At 46.3% G+C, this 25,632-nt stretch overlaps 1 protein-coding gene across 1 annotated transcript in view; it reads right to left on the reverse strand.

The window, feature by feature from the left end:
- LOC147108884 (neurensin-1-like) overlaps positions 1-25,632 on the reverse strand; it is a 65,125-nt gene that overhangs the window by 34,055 nt on the left and 5,438 nt on the right. The gene's annotated exons all lie outside the window — the stretch shown is intronic.

The following is a 25,632-nucleotide window of genomic DNA, read 5'->3' on the forward strand; positions in this document are numbered from 1 at the left end:
TCAGACACACACACTCAGACACACACTCAGACACACAGACAGACACACAGACAGACACACTCAGACACACACACTCAAACTGAGACACCCACACACACAGGCACACACACTCAGACACACACACTCAGACACACACTCAGACACACACTCAGACACACACACTCAGACACACACACTCAGACTCACACACAGAGACACACACAAACACAGACATACAGACATAGGCACACACACGATGGCGATTAAAAACCTTTGCCGTTTCACATAGTTTCTGCCCCAAACACTAACCTTGAACATGAATTCCACATCCTTACAGCTCTCTCTATGTGAAGCAGTTTCTCCTGCTACACTCAATCTTGTATCCATGGTCCCCTTTGTTATAGCCCGCTCAACGACTGGAAACTGTCTGCTTCTATTAACCCTGTCCCATCCTTTCATTATTTTAAAGACCCCGCAATATCGACCCAGTTTCTCTTTGTATTTGTATTACCTCACACCGGGCAGCATCCTAGTGAATCTGCGCTGCACCCTGTCTAAAGCATCAATATCCTTCCTATAGTGTGGAGCCCAATACCGCACACATTACTCTAACTGAGATCTGGTATTGAAGTGAGTGAGTGCAGATGGCATAAAAGTCCCGCTAACATTGCCAGTGTAGTGTATGTACCTTGAAGAAGGAACTATATTCTGCAGCCCTTGTATACTGCTGTACCAGTAGTGACCACCCCTGTATATAAGCCTGTGTAGTAACTTTGTATAGTAGTTCCAGTTTTGTCTCCATTCAGTAAACACCTGTTATAACCAACTTCTGCAGTCCGTGTCTCAATTACACATGGACGTTACATTGGCGACGAACAGATCCGAACTTACCTACAGTTCTGCACCACCTCACGGGGATCCATCCCTGAAGCGAAGTTATTGGATGTCGAAGCCAGAAGGAAGAAATCCAAAAAGAAAGGAAAAAGAAAAAAAAAACAGACAGAGGAAACGGGCGTCGACCGTGGGCAACCGCCCTCTGATTCATTGAATTCAAAGATTTGCAGGAGAGGCTGTTGAGAGCTGTGCTTGGTTCTACAGTCTATGGTGTTCCAGCTAATCGGGCTGGTGGCAGGTAGTAAACTGATCCTTCCTGGGCTGCGGCGGGCTAGAGCTCGATCGGGTGGCTTTTCAACGGGGCCGAGCAGCGTTGTCAGGAAAGAGGAGAGAGAGAGAGAGGGTGGAGCACACAGGGCGCGGCCGGTGCTACGAAGCCGGGCAGCATACAGACCCGAGAAGAGGGAGGAAAGTGTCCCATAGGGTCTGCTCTGACGACGGGAACAGTAACTAAAATAAAAGAAATTAGAAGCGCAGAAAGCCGCGAGGAGCTGCAGTTTGCCACGGGGACCGCGGAGAGCGGCGTTGGCAGCAGTGCGGGGGGGAAGTGCGCGAAGACCATAGGGCATCGCCATCAAGGCATAAAAACGCCAGCAACAGCGCTGGCAGCAGCGGAAAAGACAGAAAGCGCGGGAGGCGCCATCTTAATCCAGCGGGGAAGAAGGCAAAGCGCGGGAGGCGCCATCTTAGATCTCCAAGATGCCATCTCCACTGCCTTCGATAATGCAATAGAAGACTGGACCACGTATGTGGAAAGAGTCGAAGTATATTGCAAGGCAAATGAAGTAGCCGATGAGAAAAAGGCATCGGTACTACTAAACTTAATGGGCGCAAGAACGTACGGCCTATTGCGGAACCTGATCACTCCAGTCAAACCGATGGAGAAGAGTTTTAACGAAATTGTTGATATCCTACAGAAACACCTAAATCCTACACCGCTGCTGATAGCAGAAAGATTTAAATTCCACAAGAGAAATCAGCATAAAGATGAGAGCAATGCTGATTACCTTACGGAACTATGCAAGCTATCAAAGCACTGCCAGTTCGGAGCAGGACTGGCAGATACCCTACGGGACAAATTTGTCTGTGGACTCCTGAGTGAAGGAACCCAGAAGAGGTTACTCTCAGAGAAAGAGCTGACGTTAGATAAGGCTTTCAGCGTGGCAGTATCGTACGAAGCAGCAGCAAGGGGAGCTGCAGAAATACAGCAAAAGCCACAGGAATACGGCACCCATGAAATGACACAGGGATTTGAAAAATGTTATCGCTGCGGCAGAACAACCCATGACCAGAAGGACTGCTGGTCCAAGGACAAAACATGCAGGCAATGCGGAAAGATGGGACACATTGCACGAGTTTGCAGGTCCGGGAAGAAGACTAACGACAACAAAAAGGCTACTAAGGAAAAGTACAGGAAAGTACAAAAGATGACGGACAGTAGTTCCGAAGACCAGAAGAGCGATAGTGAATCCGGGAACAAGAGACTAAGCTGTCTCAAACTACACAACGTAATCACAAAAGAGGATCACCGAACCATTTGGGTCACCCTCATGATAGCAGGGTCCCAAGTCAAAATAGAATTGGATACAGGATCAGCCCTGACCGTCATGAATCGACGAGACTACGAGCGGCTATTCTCACACATACCCTTGAAAGACACATCCATTGTCTTGAAGACATATACGGGGCAGAAAGTATACCCCAGAGGGAAAATAAGGGTGCCTGTCGAATACAACGGCAAGGAAATACAGAAATTGTATCTGTACATACTGCAAGATGGTGGATCACCGTTATTGGGACGTGAATGGATCAGAAAGATAAGTTTAGACTGGCACTCTATTCAGGCACTGACTGTGGCTGGTAAAAAGGATGACGACGTCACACCTGGACGATTGTCAAAAATCTTGGCTAACGCTAAAGAGGTATTTCAACAAGAACTGGGAACTCTTAAAGGCGTAACTGCCTCAATAAAAATAGAAGAGAATGCAATTCCCAAGTTTTTCAAAGCAAGACCGGTACCGTATGCAATTCACCCAGCCGTCGAGGCAGAGCTGGAGAATCTGGAGAATACAGGCGTGTTAACTAAGGTAGACTGGAGCGAGTGGGCGACACCCATCGTTCCTGTCGTGAAGAAAACATTAAACAATAAGTCTGAGGAGCCAAGGAAGGTTTGCATCTGTGGGGACTTCAAGGTGACTGTGAACCCAGTCCTTCACACAGTACAGTATCCTCTTCCTAGGATAGAAGATATTTTCGCCTCACTATCTGGAGGGAAACGTTTTACAAAAATTGACCTAGCGCAAGCATATTTGCAAATGGAGGTTGAAGAATCCTCTAGGAAATATCTCACAATAAACACTCACAAAGGTCTTTACCAGTATAATCGACTGGTGTTCGGAGTTGCATCAGCTCCGGCTATATGGCAAAGAGCGATGGAACAAGTCCTGCAAGGGGTTCCGGGGACTCAGTGTTACTTGGACGACATCCTAGTGACAGGTGAAAATGACAGTGAACACCTTGCCAACCTAGAGCAGGTGCTCACTAGACTAAGAGAACATGGGCTACGAGCCAATCGCCCTAAGTGCGAGTTTTTTAAGAAACAAATATCGTATTGTGGCCATGTGATTGATGAAGAGGGGTTACATAAGTCCCCTGACAAAATTGAAGCGGTAGTTAAGGCTCCAGCGCCTGAAAATGTGTCGCAACTGAGGTCATTCCTCGGATTGGTGAATTACTACCATAAGTTTTTGCCGAATTTGTCCACAATTCTGCACCCACTGAACGCCCTGCTACAAACTGGAGTAGCATGGAAATGGAGCGATGAATGTAAGCGGGCCTTTCAGAAGTGTAAAGGCCTGATCACTTCAAGAGAAGTATTGGCTCACTACAACCCATCACTACCGATAAGACTGGCGTGCGATGCGTCTCCCTACGGCGTTGGAGCGGTACTGTCACATAAATCCCTTGATGGTTCAGAGAGGCCGATAAGTTTGCGTCACGCTCGTTAACTGCAGCCGAGCATAACTACGCCCAGATTGACAGAGAGGCCCTCAGCCTGGTGTGGGGGGTGAAGAAGTTCAATCACTACCTGCACGGACAGAAATTTACTCTACTAACTGATCATCAACCTCTTGTCTCCATTTTCAACCCTAAGAAGGGCGTCCCGATAATGACAGCACAACGGCTACAGAGGTGGTCCCTTTTCCTAGGGGCACACCAATATGACATCGCGTACAAAGGAACTAAACAGCATGGGAATGCTGATGGATTGTCGCGCCTACCGTTGCCGACGGTGGAAGAAGCACCTGCAGTGGATCCTGTGGAGATATTCCACTCGACCATAGTCGAATGTCTACCTGTGACGAATGCAAACATAGAAAAGGAAACACGAAATGACCCGACACTCTCCAGGGTCTATGATTTAACGGTGAAGGGATGGCCAGCACATGGCGAACCACTGTTGCCAGCATTCTCGCCGAGAAGAGAACAGCTGTCAGTGTGCCGAGGAACCTTGATGTGTGGATCCAGAGTAGTAGTTCCACCCAAATTGAAGGATAGAGTGCTCAATGAGCTTCATGAGGGTCATCTGGGAGGGGTAAAAATGAAGAACTTAGCCAGAGCGTTTGTGTGGTGGCCGGGAATCAATAGAGAAATCGAAGAGATGACCAAGAGCTGTACAGGATGCCAGAAGGTCCAAAACGCCCCACCACAAGCCCCTCTACATCCATGGGAGTGGCCCTCATCTCCATGGCAAAGGGTACACATGATTTTGCAGGTCCATTTATGGACTCGATGTTTTTAATTGCGATGGATGCACATTCAAAGTGGCCAGAGGTAATAAAAATGTCCTCAACCACCACAGAAAAAACTATCACAGTCTTACGAACCATGTTCGCCAGAAATGGGCTGCCTGAACAGATTTGCTCCAACAATGGACCACAGTTTGTGTCTGAAGAGTTCCGGAGGTTCTTAAAGAACAATGGTGTTAAGCATTACACATCCGCCCCATATCATCCAGCCACCAATGGATTGGCTGAGAGGTTCGTTCAAACATTCAAGAAGGCTATCAAGGCAATGTGTAATGAAGACATACCCCTACAACACAAGGTGGATAACTTCTTGTTTGCCTACCGGAATGCGACACATGCGGTTACCAACCAAACTCCAGCCATGATGTTCTTCAATTGAAGACTAAGATGCCGCTTGGATTTGGTTAAGCCAAACATCAGAAGAGATGTGGAGAACAGGCAGTTTCAGAATATGAATGAAAGGCCAACCAGGAGTTTCAAGATAGGTCAACCAGTTTTGGCCCGGGACTACCGCACAGAGAAATGGCAGCCAGGAACGATCTGCACATGGGTTCGGGTGGGTGCAGAGTGATAGAAGATTTGAGGTTAGGATCAGATCAGCCATGATCTTATTGAATGGTGGAGCAGGCTCGAGGGGCCGATTGGCCTACTCCTGTTCCTATTTCTTATGTTCTTATGTTCTAATGTATACCGTGAACGTTGGAGAGAGCATTGTAAGACGCCATGCTGACCAGATTCTAGAGTCACTGGAAAACGTCAAATCTACACCACGATCCTATACACCTGGTGATGAAACCGAAGTACCAATTGCATCTACCTCAGAATCGGTGATATTGGAAGCAGACGAACCAAACAACGACGTTGATCCCGAATCAACTTTGCCAGAAGAACCTGATACCCCAAAGGGGCGTTATCCGGACAGAATCAGGAAGCCTCCTCAAAGACTGAATTTATAATTGATTAACTTCAGCTAATGTATATAGCAACTGTAATTGTAAATATGTTATTTAATTATTAATCCAATGTTATGTACTGTTTAGCTAAAAGGGGAGGAATTGTAGTGTATGTACCTTGAAGAAGGAACTATATTCTGCAGCCCCTGTATACTGCAGTACCAGTAGTGACCACCCCTGTATATAAGCCTGTGCAGTAACTTTGTATAGTAGTTCCAGTTTTGTCTCCATTCAGTTAACACCTGTTATAAACAACTTCTGCAGTCCGTGTCTCAATTACACACGGACGTTACAGCCAGGTTGTGGACTACTCTTACAACAGATGACTCCAATCCTGAATTGTACACAAGGTTCATACTATCAAGGTCTCCTCTTTCCGTCCCCATAGAGTCTCCAGCACAAGGACCGCCTACTTCCACCTCCGTAACATCGCTCGCCTCCGCCCCTGCCTCAGCCCAGCTGCTGCTGAAACTCACATTCATGCTTTTGTTACCTCCAAACTTGACTATTCCAACACTCTCCTGGCCGGCCTTCCATAAGAACATAAGAATTCAGAGCAGGAGTCGGCCATACGGCCCCTCGAGCCTGCTCCACCATTCAATAAGATCATGGCTGATCATCGACCTCAACTCCACTTTCCCACCCAACCTCCATATCCCTTGATTCCCCTAGAGTCCAAAAATCTACTGATCTCAGCTTTGAATATACTCAAAGAGTCAGAATTCACAGCCCTTTGGGGCAGAGAATTCCAAAGATTCACAACCCTCTGAGTGAAGAAATTCCTCCTCATCTCGGTCTTAAATGGCCGACCCCTTATCCCGAGACTATGCCCCTAGTTCTAGACTCTCCAGCCAGGGGAAACAATCTCTCAGCATCTACCCTGTCGATCCCCTTCAGAATCTTGTATGTTTCAATGAGATCACCTCTCATTCTTCTAAACTCCAGCGAGTATAGGCCCATTCTACACAATCTCTCATCATAAGACAACCCTCTCATCCCAGGAATCAATCCAGTGAACCTTTGTTGCACCGCCTCCAAGGCAAGTATATCCTTCCTTAGATAAGGAGACCAAAACTGTGCACAGTACTCCAGATGTGGTCTCCCCAAGGCCCTGTACAAGCCATCTTCCACACTCCGTAAACTTCAGCTCATCCAGGACACTGCTGCCCCGTATCCTAACTCTCACCAAGTCCCGCTCGCCCATCACCCCTGTGCTTGCTGGCATTCATTGGCTCAGGAGGTAGTGACTTGAAGCCACGTGCCAGTGCTGAATCATACAGGGGCAATGCTTTGGCACGTGATGCAGGTCTTTGGGAGGGCAGGACTCTTCTTCCATGCCCCTCCCCACAACCACCCCCACCCCCAGCTGATTTCCTGGGGCCAGGGTAATTTAACCAATCAAAAACTCCCTTATAACCGTAAATCTTGTCAGTGAGGTGCAATTGATCCCTCTGCAATCAATCGCTCTGCCTTAGTCAAAGGGGATCTTCAAAATCTAACCCACGGCACTGAGCCATGTTGGATACCAGGAATGTACTGGTGTTTTTTGCATCCAGCTTTGCTAAGGCATAAACTGATGGAGCAAATCCGCCATATTTGAGTAGGCGTACCATGTGCCTGGTGACCCTTCAGGTGAAAAATCCTGAAAAAGTTACCATGTTCTGGGGAGCTCGTGGAATGGTTTCACGAATGGAAGAAGTGCCAGGGAGTACTCTTGATGTCATACACATAATTTCCCCCTCATTCAACAAGAAAAACAGTTGGATTGGGAACTTTGTGGATTGGGAGTTTGTGGATTAAGAGTTTGTGGATCAGGGCGTTGGGGTATTGGGGTTTGAGGTGTTGGGGTTTGAGGTGTTGGGGTTTGAGGTGTTGGGGTTTGATGTGTTGGGGTTTGAGGTGTTGTGGTTTGAGGTGTTGGGGTTTGAGGTGTTGAGGTTTGATGTGTTGGGGTTTGAGGTGTTGTGGTTTGAGGTGTTGGGGTTTGAGGTGTTGGGGTTTGAGGTGTTGGGGTTTGAGGTGTTGGGGTTTGATGTGTTGGGGTTTGAGGTGTTGGGTTTGAGGTGTTGGGGTTTGAGGTGTTGGGGTTTGAGGTGTTGGGGTTTGAGGTGTTGGGTATTGAGGTGTTGGGGCTGGAGGTGTTGGGGTTTGAGGTGCTGGGTTTTGAGGTGCTGGGTTTTGAGGTGTTGGGGTTTGAGGTGTTGGGGTTTGAGGTGTTAGGGTTTGAGGTGTTGGGGTTTGAGGTGTTGGGGTTTGAGGTGTTGGGGTTTGAGTGTTGGGGTTTGAGGTTTTGGGGTTTGAGGTGTTGGGGTTTGAGGTGTTGGAGTTTGAGGTGTTGGGTATTGAGGTGTTGGGTATTGAGGTGTTGAGGTTTGAGGTGTTGAGGTTTGATGTGTTGGGGTTTGAGGTGTTGGGGCTTGAGGTGTTGGGGTTTGAGGTGTTGGGGTTTGAGGTGCTGGGGTTTGAGGAGTTGGGGTTTGAGGTGTTCGGGTTTGAGGTTTTGGGGTTTGAGGTGTTGGGGTTTGAGGTGTTGAGGTTTGAGGTGTTGGGGTTTGAGGTGTTGGGGTTTGAGGTGTTGGGGTTTGAGGTGTTGGGGTTTGAGGTGTTGGAGTTTGAGGTGTTGGGAGTTGAGGTATTGGGGTTTGAGGTGTTGGGGTTTGAGGTGTTGGGGTACGAGGTGTTGGGGTTTGAGGTGTTGGGGTTTGAGGTGTTGGGGTTTGAGGTGTTGGGGTTTGAGATGTTGGGGTTTGAGGTGTTGGGGTTTGAGGTGTTGGGAGTTGAGGTCTTGGGGTTTGAGGTGTTGGGGTTTGAGGTGTTGGGCTTTGAGGTGTTGGAGTTTGAGGTGTTCGGGTTTGAGGGGTTGGGGTTTGAGGTGTTGGAGTTTGAGGTGTTGGGGTTTGAGATGTTGGGGTTTGAGGTGTTGGGTTTTGAGGTGTTGGGGTTTGAGATCTTGGGGTTTGAGGTGTTGGGGTTTGAGGTGTTGGGGTTTGAAGTTTTGGGGTTTGAGGTGTTGGGGTTTGAGGTGTTGGGGTTTGAGGCGTTGGGGTTTGAGGTGTTGAGGTTTGAGGTTTTGGGGTTTGAGGTGTTGGTGTTTGAGGTGTTGGGGTTTGAGGTGTTGGGTATTGAGGTGTTGGGGTTTGAGGTGTTGGGATTTGAGGTGTTGAGGTTTGAGGTGTTGAGGTTTGAGGTGTTGGGGTTTGAGGTTTTGGGGTATGAGGTGTTGAGGTTTGAGGTGTTGCGGTTTGAGGTGTTGGGGTTTGAGGTGTTGGGGTTTGAGCTGTTGGGGTTCGAGGTGCTGGGGTTTGAGGTGTTGGGGTTTGAGGCGTTAGGGTTTGAGGTGTTGAGGTTTGAGGTGTTGAGGTTTTAGGTATTGGGTTTGAGGTGTTGAGGTTTGCGGTGTTGAGGTTTGAGGTGTTGAGGTTTGAGGTGTTGGGAGTTGAGGTGTTGAGGTTTGAGGTGTTGAGGTTTGAGGTGTTGAGGTTTGAGGTGTTGAGGTTTGAGGTGTTGGGAGTTGAGGTGTTGAGGTTTGAGGTGCTTGGGTTTGAGGTGTTGGGGGCTTGAGGTGTTGGGGTTTGAGGTGTTGGGGTTTGTGGTGTTAGGGTTTGAGATTTGAGGTGCTGGGGTTTGAGGTCTTGGGGTTTGAGGTGTTGGGGTTTGAGGTGTTGAGGTTTGAGGTGTTGGGGTTTGAGGTGTTGGGGTTTGAGGTGTTGAGGTTTGAGGTGTTGGGGTTTGAGGTGTTGGGGTTTGAGGTGTTGGGGTTTGAGGTGTTGAGGTTTGAGGTGTTGAGGTTTGAGGTGCTGGGAGTTGAGGTGCTGGCGTTTGAGGTGTTGGGGTTTGAGGTGTAGGGGTTTGGGGGCATTCAGTTAGAAAGAATAAGACAGACTTGCATTTCTATCGCACCTTTCATGACCATCGGACGTCCCAAAGCGCTTTACAGCCAACAAAATACTTTTTGAAGTGGAGTCACTGTTGTAATGTAGAAAACGCGGCAGTCAATTTGCGCACAGCAAGCTCCCGCAAACAGCAAAGTGATAATGACCTGATAATCTGTTTTAGCGATTATGTTGATTGAGGGATAAATATTGGCCAGGACACGGGGGAGAACTTCCATGCTCTTCTTCAAAATAGTGCCATGGGACCTTTTACGTCCACCTGAGAGAGCAGGCTGTGCCTCGATTGAACGTCTCATCCGAAAGGCGGCACCTCTGACAGTGCAGCACTCCCTCAGTACTGCACTGGAGTATCAGCTTGGATTTTTGTGCTCAAGTGCCTGGAGTGGGACCCACTGAGCCACAGCTGACACAGTCCTGGGGCTGCTAGTGTTAGTGTCCTGAAGGATATGATTGTGACATGTCAGGACTGTGGGGGTTCACTGAAACGGGTCTCTCCTGTTGATCTGATTAATCTCTGCTCCCTCAGTGACCATGCTGCCCTGCTTCCATAGTTCGAATATCCCTTACTGTCGGGATAACACAGCTTTTCAATCCCTAGTGCACTGACTGATTTCTCCAGTCATTAATCTTATTTGTTTGTCCAGTTCTGACGAAAGGTCATCGACCTGAAACATTAACTCTGTTTCTCTCTTCACAGATGCTGCCTGACCTGCTGAGTATTTCCAGCATTTTCTGTTTTTATTTCAGATTTCCAGCAGCTGCACTATTTTCTTTTTGTAATCTTATTTGTTTGTTTTGCAGACTACAAATCAAAAGAATGTTATCTGAATTCTTTTTATCCCGCATAAATATGCAAATATATCTAGAGTTCTCTTTCAAGCCCAGAAGCTATTTCAAACAATTAAAAATTCAGTACAGTATTCCCCACTCTTGCCTTTAGTATTTTCGAGTCGCCCTAGCCCCCGCTCCTCGTTTGCACTCAACAGTCTCCAGCTGAGGTCAGGGTCAGGTTTCAGGGAAGGGTTGACAATATTTGTCACACGTCACATGTATTATCAGCCACTACAAGCATACAAAAGATTTAAAGCAAAGGACTTGCATTTATGTGGCATCTTTCCCGACATCCCAAAGCGCTTTACAGCCAATGAAGTACTCTTGAAGTGGAGTCGCTTTTGTAATGTAGGAAACGCGGCAGCCAATTTGAGCACAGCAAGATCCCACAAACAGCAATGTGACAACGACCTGTTTTTTTTTTAGTGACGTTTGGTTGAGGGGTAAATATTGGCCAGGACAGCAGGTTCTTCTTCGAAATAGTGCCGTGAGCTCTTTTACATCCACCTGACGGGGCCTAGGTTTAACGGCTCCTCCGTCAGTGCAGCACTCCCTCAGCGCTGCACTGGGAGTGTCAGACTGGATTTTGTGCTCAAGCCTCCGGAATGGGGACTTTAACCCCTAATTATAGACTCAGAGGTGAGAGTGCTACCCACCGAGCCCTGGCTGACACAGGTTGTGAGCTGATCAGGCCTCAATTTCCCACGATTCCCCTGGGTCAACACCTACGAGACGCCTATTCACCGGGTGAAAAGGTCAGGAAAAATGGGGCGAACACCCCTTTACGAGGCCCTGGGATTGCCAAGGCTTCCTCTGAGGGGTGGGGCTGGGATATCACCTGCAATAAGCACAGACCCAGTGTTGCCATGGTAATGAGGTGCAAGGGGGCATTCCATGCCGTACTGCCGCAATTTCCTGTGGAGATATCCCAGGTTGGTCATTTTCGGAGGATCTCCCCCTCCCCCCAAGAAGCTGGCAGTGTGCTTTGCACCTGGATCCCCCCCTACCACCCGCCCCCGCCCTCCCCCCCACCCCTTCGCCCCAGGTTGGAGAGCCTGAGGGGGACAAGATAGCAAGGTGCAGAAGTACCGAAAATGCTTCATTATCCTTACATTTTAGCCCTTGGCTGCCAGTCCTACAACAACAACTTGCACTTATATAGCGCCTTTAACGTAGTGAAACGTCCTAAGGCGCTTCACGGGAACGTTATTAAACAAAATTTGACACTGAGACCCATAAGGAGGTATTAGGGCAGATGATCAAATGCTTGGTCAAAGAGGTAGGATTTAAGGAATGTCTTAAAGGAGGAAAGAGAGGTAGGGATTTAGGCAGGGAATTCCAGAGCTTAGGGCTTAGATAGCTGAAGGCATGGCCACCAATTGGAGGAGTGCAGAGAACTCGGAGAGTTGTATGGCTGGAGGACGTTACAGAGATAGGGAGAAGGCGAGGCCATGGAGGAATTTGAACACGAGGATGAGAATTATAAAATCGAGGCGTTGCCGGACCGGGAGCCAATGTAGGCCAGTGAGCACAGGGGGTGATGGGTGAACGGGGCTTGGTGCGAGTTAGGACACGGGCAGCAGAGCTTTGGATGAGCGCAAGTTTATGGAGGGTGGAAGGTGGGAGGACGGCCAGGAGAGCGTTGGAATAGATGAGTCTAGAGGTAACAAAGGCATGGATGAGGGTTTCAGCAGCAGGTGAGCTGAGGCAGGGGCGGAGACGGGCAATGTTACGGAGGTGGAAGTAGGCAGTCTTGGTGATGGAGCGGATACGGGGTCAGAAGCTCACCTTGGGGTCAAAGATTGCGAACGGTCTGGTTCAGCCTCAGACAGTGGCCAGGGAGAGGGGTGGACTTGGTGGCTGGGGAATGGAGACCATGGAGGGAACCGAAGACAGTTGTTTGAGGCTGGCAGCCAGCCCTGCAGTTGTAGGCCTCTTTCTGCCTCCTTCCCCCTTCCCCAATTCACAGTCAAGTTCTTGCCGAGAGGGTGAGGTGAGCCTGCACCAGCGGTATGACCCAATCCAACACACTTGGGTGTACATTTTGGCCTGGGCAGGTGTAACCCCGTTTGTTGCTGAGGAGGCCTCAGTCAGACCTCAGCTCCTACTAACGTGAAGAACCGGTGCCTCAATGAGCGACAGCCATCCTTCCCTCGTGGCTCATTCCTGTGACATCTCCTTGATGATAAATTTAGCATTTTAGATCATTTGTAGTTCTGTGTGGAAAGTTTGAAAATAGACCCCTCTGGTAAAGAGGTTGGAAATTACTCTGTTTGATACTAATGCACGAACAATTATTGAATTCATATGAAACTACATTGTCAGCTCTTTGAACTGAGATGTTGACCCTTTTGTTTTACAAGGTAATTCCTGACTAATAACAGATTCGAATTAATTTACCAAATGGAACTACAAAAATAGAGTCAGCACAACACGCTCATTTTAAAACTAATTTTACCAGCAAGGACAATTGAACATGTTCCATTGGCTGAGCAGCGTTTTAAATGTGCCCAGGGACATTCGAGATCTTCGTAAAGCACTGGAGGGGCAAAAAAGATTTGCAAGGATGATACCAGAACAGAGAGATTATTACCAACGTTCACCCTCATTTTTTGAGGGGGGCTCGGCTCCCTTAAGGGGGCCGCGTGGCCCAGTCACAGTTTCATACACGCTCGAAACGTAATATCAGAAAAGCCAGTCCCGGGCTGCATGGGACCGGCGGACAGTGGTGCGGCTTAGAGGAAACGTAGGTTCATAGAAACATAGAAACATAGAAGATAGGAGCAGGAGTACCCCTTATCCTTAGCCTGTGATTCGATGGAATCTGGAACAGTACCCATGGATTGGAGGGTCGCTAATGTTACCCCACTATTCAAAAAAGGTGGTAGAGAGAAAACGGGGAATTACAGACCGGTAAGCCTGACATTGGTAGTGGGGAAAATGCAAGAGTCCATTATAAAAGATGTAATAGCAGAGCACTTGGAAAACAGTGACAGGATCGGACAAAGTCAATATGGATTTACAAAAGGTAAATCGTGCTTGACTAATCTACTGGAATTTTTTGAGGATGTAACTGGTAAAATAGATAAGGGAGAACCAGTGGATGTGGTGTATTTGGACTTTCAAAAGGCTTTTGATAAGGTCCCGCATAAGATATTAGCGTGTAAAGTTAAGGCACATGGGATTGGGGGCAAGGTATTGACTTGGATAGAGAACTGGTTGGCAGACAGAAAGCAAAGAGTTGGAATAAACGAGTCTTTTTCCGAGTGGCAGGCAGTGACTAGTGGGGTACCGCAGGCATCGGTTCTTGGGCCCCAGCTATTCACAATATATATTAATGATCTAGACAAGGGAACTAGATGTAATATCTCCAAGTTTGCAGACGACCCAAAGCTGGGTGGGCGTGTGTGCTGTGAGGAGGATGCCAATAAACTCCAGGATGATTTGGACAGGTTGGGTGATTGGGCAGAAGCATGGCAGATGCAATATAACGTGGATAAATGCGAGGTTATCCACTTTGGTGTCAAAAACAGGAAGGCAGATTATTATCTGAATGGCAATAGATTGGGAGAAGGGGAAGTGCAACGAGACCTGGGTGTCCTTGTGCACCAGTCGCTGAAGGTAAGCATGCAGATGCAGCAGGCAGTTAAGAAGGCAAATGGTATGTTGGCCTTCGCAGCGAGAGGGTTTGAGTGCAGGAACAAGGATGTCTTGCTGCAGTTGTACAGGGCCTTGGTGAGACCACATCTTGAGTATTGCATGCAGTTTTGGTCACCTTATCTGAGGAAGGATGTTCTTGCCATGGAAGGAGTTCAGCGAAGATTCACCAGGCTGATACCTGGGATGGCAGGAATGACGTATGATGAGAGATTGGCTTGATTGGGCTTATACTCGCTGGAGTTTAGAAGAATGAGAGGGGATCTCATTGAAACTTATAAAATTCTGACAGGACTGGACAGACTAGATGCAGGAAGGATGTTCCCAATGGTAGGGGAGTCCAGAACCAGGGGTCACAGTCTAAGGATAAGGGGTAAGCCATTTAGGACAGAAATGAGGAGGAATTTCTTCACCTAGAGAGTAGTGAACCTGTGGAGTTCTCTACCACAGAAGGCAGTAGAGGCCAATTCATTAAATATTTTCAAGAAGGAGTTGGATATATTTCTTAAGGCTAAAGGGATCCAGGGATATGGGGAGAAAGCAGGGACTGGGTACTGAATTTGGATGATCAGCCATGATCGCATTGAATGGCGGAGCAGGCTCGAGGGGCCGAATGACCTACTCCTGCTCCTATCTTCTATGTTTCTATGTTTCTATGACCCCTGGTTCTGGACTCTCCCGCCATCGGGAACATCCTTCCTGCATCTAGTCTGTCTAGTCCTGTTGGAATTTTATAAGTTGCAATGAGATCCCCTCCCATTCTTCTAAACTCCAGCGAGTATAAGCCCAATCGACCCAATCTCTCCTCATACATCATTCCTGCCATCCCATAGTTCGAACTATCAGGAAAGACCAAACAGGCTGGGTCACTTTTCTCTAGAAAAGAAAAGGCGGAGGGGATGACCTGATAGAGGTCTTTAAAATTGTGAAGTGGTTCGATAGGGTAGACGTAAGAAGATGTTTGCACTTGTAGGGGTGTCCAAAATTAGGGGCCATAAATATAAGATAGTCACCAATAAATCCATTAAAGAATTCAGGAGAAACCTCTTTACCCAGAGGGTGGTGAGAATGGGGAACTTGCTACCGCAGGAGTGGTTGAGGCGAATAGTATAGATGCATTTAAGGGGAGGCTAGATAAAGACATAAGGGAGAAAGGAATAGAAGGATTTGCTGATAGGGGGAGATGAAGAGTGGTGGGTGGAGGCTCGTGTGGAGCATAAACACCAGCACAGCTCTGTTGGCCTGAATGGCCTGTTTTTGTGCTGTAAATTCTAAGTAATAAAATATGATTACATGGGCTTTGTTATCCTTGTGTTCAAATCCTTCCATGGCCTCGCCCCTTCCCTGTATTTGTAACCTGTTCCAGCCTTACAACCTCTTGAGATCTCTGCGCTCCCCCAACTTTGGCCTCTTGTGCTTCCCCTACTTCCTTCGCTCCACCATTGGTGGCCGACCCTCCTGCCATCTAGGCCCTAAGCTCTGGAATCCCCTCGATAAGCCTCTCCGCTTCTCTCTCCTCCCTTAAGTCGCTCCTTAAAACCTACCTCTTTGACCAAGCTTTTGGTCACCTGCCCGAATATCTCCTTATGTGGCTCGGTGTCAGATTTTGGCTGCGAAGCGCCCTGGGGATGCTTGTACTATGTTAAAGGCGCTATATAAATGCAAGTTTTCAGTACAGAGGCTTTATTCCCATCGGCCTGGGTCAGCCCAGAGTTCGAATGTTCTGAACTGATTAAACCCCCCCATTATTAAATTTGTTCATTGCTTCAGAAACCTGGGAAGAGGACGAGGAGCCCATTTCGCACAGATCAGACAATTAAACTTGTAAATCCGCCCTGAGAGTGTGGCATTAATTCAATCTGTGTGTAATGTATTCACGGGCAGCTCCTCGGCCCCCCTGCTGCTCTCCACAGCTGCTCTACTCAATGCAGGTGACTGCAGCGAGTGACTCATGATGCAAATCGCCTCGAATGATTTTCACCGCCCCACCATTGGTGGCCGTGCCTTCAGCTGCCTGGGCGCTAAGCTCTGGAATCCCCTCCCTAAGCCTCTCCGCCTCGCTCTCCTCCTTTAAGACGCTCCTTAAAATCTACCTCTTTGACCCTGTTTTTGGTCACCTGTCCTAATATCTTATGTGACTCTGTGTCAAATTTTATACATAGACATAGTGGGCTGGATTTTCATTGAGGAGGCGGGTAGGAGGCGGGACAACAACTTTTGGGGTTGTAGTCCCGCCTCCATCGAGTTGTAGCCAACCCACGCGATTTTGACTTGATTGACCTTGTTAAGCCCGCCCAGCGGGCCACCCGGCAACAGGTGATGTCACAGATTGATATTTCATCTGTCAAAACCTTTTGACAGATGAAATATCAACGTTTGACAGCTGTTTGGAGCTGTCAAACACTGACAATCTGTACTCTAAGTTAATTCCTTCCTCTCAGGATGATTTAGAGATCTCTCCAGAACAGAAAGCTGAATGCTGCAATTTTTGACAGATCGCGGCCATTCTGCTTTCTGTGCCGGTGAGATGAGGGACTCCCGAGACCTGAAGGAAGGAAGGCTGTAAAGGTAAGTAAAACTTCTTTAAACACTTTAAAGACACCAAACACACTTACCTCTGCACTCATGCACCCATCACTCACCTGAACACCGGACATCTCGATCCCTCCAAGCCCTTCAGCCCGACGGTCCGCCTCGCTAACCTGGCGTGGTTTGGAGCTGTCGGGAATCCCACACTTCAAGAATGAAAATAGGGATTAGGCTAAAAACTGCCTGTTAACTACCTGTTAACAGGCAGTTAATTGGCACTAACCCCATCCCGCCTCGGGGAGGTGGGTCCCAGTGCGGGTTGGGTACCCGCCTCCTTTGAAACTGGCATGGAGGCGGGTTGGGGGCGGGATGGATTCATGTCCCCCCCCGATTTCAAGATTTTAACCCCCCACACACCTCCAATCCCGCCTCCACGGCTCAATGAAAATTCTGCCCAGTATATAGTATTTACAGGACAGAAACAGGCCATTCGGTCCAACAGGTCCATGCCGGTGTTTACACTCCACATGAGCCTCCTCCCACCCCTCTTCATGTCATTCTATTCCTTTCTCCCTCATGTGTTTATCCAACTTCCCCTTAAATGCATCTATACTATTCGCCTCAACCACTCCCTGTGGTAGCGAGTTCCACATTCTCACCACTCTCTGGGTAAAGAGGTTTCTCCTGAATTCCCTATTGGATTTAGCAGTGACTATAGTAAAGTATTCTGTAGTCGAGGGATATTTATGCTGCAGCTAACCAGTGATGTCCCTGCTCTGGGAGTGTTTGATGGGGCAGTGTAGAGGGAGTTGGACCAGTTGGGTCGGGCGGCCTGTGTCTGTGGTGTACATTCTATGCAAATCTTGTGCTCACCATTTTAACAGAATCACTAACCTAGTTAAAATAAACAAGATAAGGCCCCTGGTAAAATAGTGGATATCAAGAAAAAGAATCACATAAAGCATTTGGATACTAATTCCAAAACAGCCAGTTTTAGGCTTAAATTCAGACATATATATATCAGGCAACACCAAGGTACAAGGGGCTTTTAGCTTCTATATACTGGTTCTACCAAACCACTGCAGACATTGCAATGTCACAGTGGAACCAGCTGCAGTATCGCTTAGCTCCCTGTTTGGCAGCACTGTTAGGAGTTCAGTCCGTCTGACTTTTGGCGGGGGGGGGGGGGGGGGCGGCGGGTGGGGAAAGGTACAGTTGCCAACCCTCCTAGATCGCCCTGGAGTCTCCAGGAATTGAAGATTAATCTCCAGGGCGAGCAACACCCGGGAGAAAAATCATAAGGGGGGGGAGCGGGGGCCAAAAAAAAATTGTGTTTTAAAAATAATAAAATCTCTGAACACTTTAGTTGATAGTAATGAAAAATATCTGAGATGGGGGGGGGGCAGAAAAAGGCCATTTGACTGACAGTCAAGAATCATCCAATTGGGTAACAAAAAGTCTGTTCGCTTTCCGATTGGCCAGGGAAGGCGGGACGCCGCGAGGATGGACGTGTCGGGCGACCAATGGTGGGAGTGTTGAGGGTCGGGTGGGGGGGGTGGTTGGAGGTCATGTGATGACACCTTCAGGATTACGTCCAACCAGAGCTGGCGGCCCTCGGGGGAGGAGTGGGGGAAGGAGGGGCTAAACTTCACCACATCAGGTGCTTACTCGAATCCTACCCCTATGACGATGCACACTTGTGGGGCCAAACATGAGCCCCTTTGTTGCGCGGTCTGGCGCGGAGACTTCCACCACCCGCTGTTTTCATTGATAGGCTGTGGTGATTATTCCTTGATTAGTAAAAGTATTGTGATTCGTTGTTTGTTAACTGCCTTGGGATATGTGTTGTAATCTCATTGGTAGTTGATGATCGCATGATGTGTTGTGGCTACCTTAAATTCAGTCCTTTTCTAGCTTTAGTTGGGACTGGATGTAGAAAGATATGCTGCCGATTTTAAAGTTAATAAAGCCTAACTTTGGAAGGCAAATCTATTCTTTATTTCAATTTATTAACTTTATGTTAGAATGGAGCGATATCTTCAACCAGAACGATTCAAGGCTGACCCCAATTCTGCTGGAGTGGATGATAAATGGAAACATTGGTATTGTACATTTAAAAACTTTTTGGGCGTGTTGGATCAAGAGGCTCTAAATAAGCTGAATATGCTGATCAACTACATTGACCCGGATGTATATAAATATATTTTGCACTGTAAAACTTATGAAGAGGCTACTTCTACATTGGAAAAGATTTTTGTTAAATCAAAGAATGAGGTATTTGCACGTCATCTTCTATCTGCCCGTAGGCAGCAGGTGGGAGAATCTTTGGATACTTATTTACAAGCACTTCGGTGCCTTAGTGTTGACTGTAATTATAAGGCTGTGACGGCTGAAGAATATAAGGACGAATCGGTACGGGATGCTTTTACTAATGGATTACTGTCTAGATCAATTCGTCAGCGGTTGTTAGAAAATAAGACTCTGGATCTTAAAAGTGCTTTTGAGCAAGCTTCTACATTGGATATGGCTCAGAGAAGTTCGGATTCTTATGCCCTTTTTAATCGGCCTGCGACTATGGTTTCGGCAGTTTCGGATGAAAAGGAATTATGTGGACTTAATGGGAGTGGTTTACTAGATTTTGAAACAGTTTCTACTTCGGCGGCCGTCGCCTCTAGGATTCAGAAGTGTTATTTTTGTGGGAATATCCGGTACCCTCGTCTGAAGTGCCCTGCTCGGGAGGCTGTGTGTAGTAAATGCGGCAAGAGAGGTCATTATGCACGTGTGTGCAAATCATCAGGTTCAATTACCTTCCCTTCTCCTGGTGTGGGAGGGTCTTCCTCCACTACCTCTTCTGTGACTATTCAGCCTTTAGATAGGGCGTTTATTGCATCAATTTCTGCTGCATTTGCTCATGGCCTAAACAAAGCTATAGTTATGGCTCAAGTTAATGGGTTGGAAGTGAAGGCCCTTATAGATACGGGCAGTACTGAGAGTTTTATAAGTCTTCAGTTTGCGAAGGAGAAGCATTTGAAAATTTCGCCTGTTACGTATCAGGTGTGTATGGCTCAGACGACCCTTACTTCACAAATAGCTGGTTGTTGCTTTGTGAAAATGGTTCTTCTGGGTAATACGTATACTGATATACGCCTATCTGTTTTGCCTAATCTCTGTGCGGATATTTTGATTGGACATGATGTGCTTCAGTTACACGAGTCTCTTAGTCTTTCATTTGGAGGGACTAAGCCACCTTTATCTATTTGTGGATTAACCTCTTTATCTATTCCTCCATTATCACTTTTTTCCAATTTGATGTCGGATTGTAAGCCAATTGCTACCAAGTCAAGAAGATATAGTAGTCAGGATAGAGAATTTATTAATTCTGAAGTTCAACGTCTCTTATTGGAAGGAATCATTGAACCTAGTTGTTCGCCTTGGCGAGCACAGGTAGTTGTCACGGCTAATGAGAGACACAAGAAACGAATGGTGATAGACTATTCCCAAACTATTAATAGGTATACTCAATTAGATGCGTACCCTTTGCCTAAGATTGATGAGCTTATCAATAAAGTATCTCGGTATAAAGTTTTTAGCACTATTGATTTAAAGAGTGCTTATCATCAGATTCCTATTGTTAAGAAGGATCAACCATATACGGCCTTTGAGGCTGGTGGAAAGCTGTATCAGTTTTGCCGAATACCATTTGGTGTTACTAATGGTGTTGCTTGTTTTCGACGGGCAATGGATGCTTTTATAAGTGATAACTCCCTCTCTGACACCTTTTCATACTTAGATGACATCACAGTGTGTGGCAAATCAAGGGTGGAGCATGATTCTAATTTAAAAAGATTCCTTCAAGCTGCGGAAAAAGTTGGTTTAACTTTTAACAAAGAGAAATGTGTCTTCTCGACTACTGAGGTAAATCTATTGGGGTATATTATTTCGGGAAATAAGATTAAACCAGATCCAGAACGTCTGCGACCATTGATCGATTTACCTTGTCCTACTAATTCTAAGGCTTTGCAACGAGTTGTTGGACTGTTTTCTTATTATTCTAATTGGATTGCAAATTTTTCACGGAAGATCCGGCCTCTTATTCGGGTTGCGACATATCCTCTATCATGGGAGGCCAGGACATGTTTTGAGAATTTTAAAAAGGATATTTTAGGAGCAGTTGTGCATTCCATTGATGAGCAGGTTCCCTTTGTGATTGAGATGGATGCTTCGGATTTTGCAATTGGGGCTACTTTGAACCAAAATGGAAGACCTGTGGCCTTTTTCTCACGTACTTTGAATAATAGTGAAAAAAGACATTCCTCAATAGAAAAAGAGGCATACGCAATAGTAGAAGCATTGCGTAAATGGAGACATTATTTATCGGGGCGACATTTCACGTTGGTAACTGACCAAAAATCTGTGTCCTTTATGTTTGATGTTAAACATTTTGGAAAGATTAAAAATGATAAAATAATGAGACGGAGGATTGAGTTGGCATGTTACCATTTTGACATAGTTTATCGTCCGGGGAAGGATAATGTTGCTGCTGATGCACTGTCGAGGGCTTATTGTTCGGTGATTCACGGAGATACGCTTATTAATCTTCACAATGCCTTATGTCATCCTGGGGTTACGAGGATGATACACTTTGTACACAGTAAGAACTTGCCTTTTTCAGTTGAAGACGTCAAGCGGATGACTTCATCATGTTCTATCTGTGCTCGGTGTAAACCGAATTTCTTTAAGCCTCAACGAGCTCATCTTATAAAGGCTACTTCTCCTTTTGAACGTTTGAGTGTTGATTTTAAGGGACCTCTTCCTTCAACTACTCAAAACCGATATATATTTACTGTTGTGGATGAGTTTTCAAGGTTCCCTTTTGCTTTTCCTTGTGCAGATGTATCAGCTGCTACAGTTATTAAATGTTTGACTCAACTTTTTGTCATCTTTGGGATGCCTGCGTATATCCATTCGGATCAGGGAAGTTCTTTTATGTCTTCCCAGTTGAAGGAATACCTTGAGAGTCGGGGAATTTCTACTAGTCGAACTACCCCGTATAATCCCCAGGGTAATGGACAGTGCGAATGATACAATGGGGTGATCTGGAAGGCAGTTATGTTGGCGTTGACATCCCGGAACCTTAAGAATACACAGTGGGAAATGGTACTGCCTGATGCCCTGCATTCCATTAGATCATTGCTTTCAACGGCTACTAATGTGACCCCCCATGAAAGGCTCTTTAACTATCCGCGGAGATCTACTACGGGATATTCGGTACCTTCATGGCTTACTATGCAGGGACCTGTGTTGCTTCGACGCCATGTTAGATTGTCAAAATATGACCCCTTGGTGGAGGAGGTGGAGCTGTTGGAGGCAAATTCCCAATATGCTCATATTCGATTCCAAGATGGGAAAGAAAGTACTGTTTCAATTAAAGACTTGGCTCCTTGTGGGGGACAGCCCTCTTCTGAGGATAATAATAATGGTCATGATTCGGATAATGTGGATGCTGTTACAGATACTACGAATATTTCCAATCCGATTGCAGATAATCATACTTCTATTAGTCAGCCTTTGATAGATGTTTATGACTGTCCCAGTTCATCTTCTGATGGGATTTCTAATCCGGAAACCGTTGAGAATCGGGATATGGATAGCCTTCCTGTTGAAGATACTTCTGTGCCTTCTGGCGTGGAAGGGCAAGGAATTTCACCAAGGTTAAGAAGGTCGACACGAACAAGATATCCGGTCGACCGATTGAAAATGGACTTTTAAATTGATAGTAATGTTTTAAAAATTGTTGAAATATTATAGTATATTGTTTTAGTTGAGAGATACTTAATACTTATGCGTAATGTTATGTAAATAGTTTTATTCTCGTGCATAGTTTAGTTGTAAATAATTAATTGTAAATTGTAAAAGTTATTAGGTTGGAGTATATTTTAAAGGAGGGGTGAATGTGGTGATTATTCCTTGATTAGTAAAAGTATTGTGATTCGTTGTTTGTTAACTGCCTTGGGATATGTGTTGTAATCTCATTGGTAGTTGATGATCACATGATGTGTTGTGGCTACCTTAAATTCAGTCCTTTTCTAGCTTTAGTTGGGACTGGATGTAGAAAGATATGCTGCCGATTTTAAAGTTAATAAAGCCTAACTTTGGAAGGCAAATCTATTCTTTATTTCATAGGCCAAGTGCTCCCGTTTTATTTGGAGCTTGTTCTGTTTTTTACAGCTATCCCACGTTCCAAATTCCACGCTGCCTTTGTCCTGCCTTCATGAGAGTAGCTAAAAATAAAACAGAAATGTTCCCATCTCTCTTTGTGCAGTATTTATTACTCCTGGGCTTCAGGTTGCTGGGCTAGAAATACAACTTGCTGTGCTGAAGTTTAAGTGCTGAACTGGAATTTAGAAGGTTAAGGGGTGATCTGATGGAAGTTTTCAAGATATTAAGGGGATAGATTAGATAGAGAGAAACTATTTCTACTGGTTGGGGATTCTAGGGCTAGGGGGCATAGTCTAAAAATTAGAGCCAGACCTTTCAGGAGTGAAATTAGGAAACATAAAGGGTGGTAGAAGTTTGGAACTCTCTTCCGCAAATGGCAATTGATGCTAGATTGATTGTTGATTTTAAATCTGAGATTGATAGATTTTAGTTAACCAAAGGGATATGGGCCAAAGGCAGGTATATGGAGTTAGGTCGCAGATCAGCCATGATCTCACTGAATGGCAGAACAGGCTCGAGGGGCTGAATGGCCTCCTCCTGTGCCTATGTTCCGAGGAGTGCTGAACTGCCTTTAGTTGACTAGTTGACTGTTGAGAACATGAAGGGGTGATGCAAGTGCTGGCCATCCTGGCGCAAGGGTCACTTGATCATATAGACAAATTCTAACATCTTTGCCACGACCATCCACTATACAAGTGATGGAGTGATGGGTAGAGTGACTACATGGCCTTTATTTAGGGTTTGTAACCTGACTGATTTATCCTGAAGCAGTTGGGCGGCTTCTGCTGTTTGTCTGGATTGGCACGTATTCAGGGGAAGCCTATATACACATCAATACGGTAGCATCCAGCAAACAAAGCCATAAAGTTGGCAGATAACAAGAAAAGGTTATGTGCTGTAGATAGGCAGTTACATGTAGCACACAGCAGTTGGAAGTTAACTCTTTATGTGCATGTGGCACTGTGTGGCTCATGTAGGTCTGACCTCCCATGATTGGGCACGTTGGATATGTTGTGTGCCCAACACAGTGTTGGAGCAGATAATAGCATAGAACAAATGGTACCAGGGATAGAGGAGCCACTATTCATTCACTCCAAGCTGTACAGAGTGCATACATGGCATAGTAAAAAAAAAGTAGGAAATTGCATTTATATAGCGCCTTTCACAGCCTCAGAAGGTCCCAAAGCGCTTTACAGCTGATGACATTTTTTTGATGTGTAGTCACTGCTGTAATCAATGTTCTGCTTAATTTCTTTGGAGGGTGCGCGATCCCTTTGACGGGCTGAGTGGCACATTCAAAGTTTCAAGTATGTGTGAAATTGCACATTTGAAAAGCCCAGACTGCGCGGGACCCACACACAGCTGGGAACGTTGGTTGTAAAGTAGGGAAACCCCCACGGCCAATTTGAGCACAATCAGCAATTTGTGCATCTGTATTTTTTTTTTATATGTGATGTTTTGTTGAGGGATAAATATTGGCCAGGCAACCAGGGATAAATCCCCTGCTCTTATTTCAAATAGTGCCGTGGGGCATTTTACATCCAACCTGAGAGAGCAGACGGGGCCTCAGTTTAACGTCTCATCTGACAAACTGCCCCTCCGACAGTGCAGCACTCCCTCAGTGTCAGCCTAGATTTTGTGCTCAAGTCTCTGGGGTGGGACTTGAACCCACAAACATCTTGGCTCTAAAGGTGAGACTGCTACCCACTGACCCAGGGCTGATCCCTAACAGTAGAGCAGCAATATAGCCTTCTTGTACAGAGTGTGTACAGCTCCTTTATGATACGTGCACCACTACCAAGCTTTTAAACATACAAACATAGAAGATAGGAGCAGGAGTGGGCCATTCGGCCCCTCGAGCCTGTTCCGCCATTCAATGCGATCATGGCTGATCATCCAAATTCAGTACCCTGTCCCTGCTTTCTCCCCATATCCCTTGATCCCTTTAGCCTTAAGAAATATATTTAACTCCTTCTTGAATATATTTAATGAATTGGCCTCAACTGCCTTCTGTGGTAGAGAATTCCATAGGTTCACCACTCTCTGGGTGAAGAAATTCCTCCTCATCTCAGTCCTAAATGGCTTACACCTTATCCTTAGACTGCGACCCCTGGTTCTGGACTCCCCCGCCATCGGGAACATCATTCCTGCATCTAGTCTGTCTAGTCCTGTTAGAATTTTATAAGTTTCAATGAGATCCCCTCTCATTCTTCTAAACTCTAGCGAATATAAGCCTAATCAACTCAATCTCGCTTCATACGTCTGGTGAACCTTCGCTGCACTCCCTCCATGGCAAGAACATCCTTCCTCAGATAAGGCGACCAAAACTGCACACAATACTCAAGGTGTGGTCTCACCAAGGCCCTGTACAACTGCAGCAAAACATCCTTGCTCCTGTACTCGAATCCTCTCGCTATGAAGGCCAACATACCATTTGCCTTCTTAACCGCCTGCTGCACCTGCATGCTTAGCTTCAGTGACTGGTGCACAAGGACACCCAGGTCTCGTTGCACTTCCCCTTTTCCCAATCTATTGCCGTTCAGATAATAATCTGTCTTCCTGTTTTTGCCACCAAAGTGGATAACCTCGCATTTATCCACATTATACTGCATCTGCCATGCATCTGCCCAATCGCCCAACCTGTCCAAATTGTACTGGAGTTTCTCTGCATCCTCCTCACTGCACACACGCCCACCCAGCTATGTGTTGTCTGCAAACTTGAAGATATTACATCTAGTTCCCTCATCTAGACCATTAATATATATTGTGTTAAAGGTTTGTATTGTGCATGCACATAGACAGCGAGGGTTAAATGGACAAGACATTGGAAGAATGAGACAGATGATCCAATGTATTTAAAGACGCGCC

Source organism: Somniosus microcephalus, chromosome 13 (genome assembly GCF_052327205.1).
Source record: "Somniosus microcephalus isolate GS21.2 chromosome 13, FLI_Smic_1.0, whole genome shotgun sequence".
Lineage (NCBI taxonomy): Eukaryota > Metazoa > Chordata > Chondrichthyes > Squaliformes > Somniosidae > Somniosus > Somniosus microcephalus.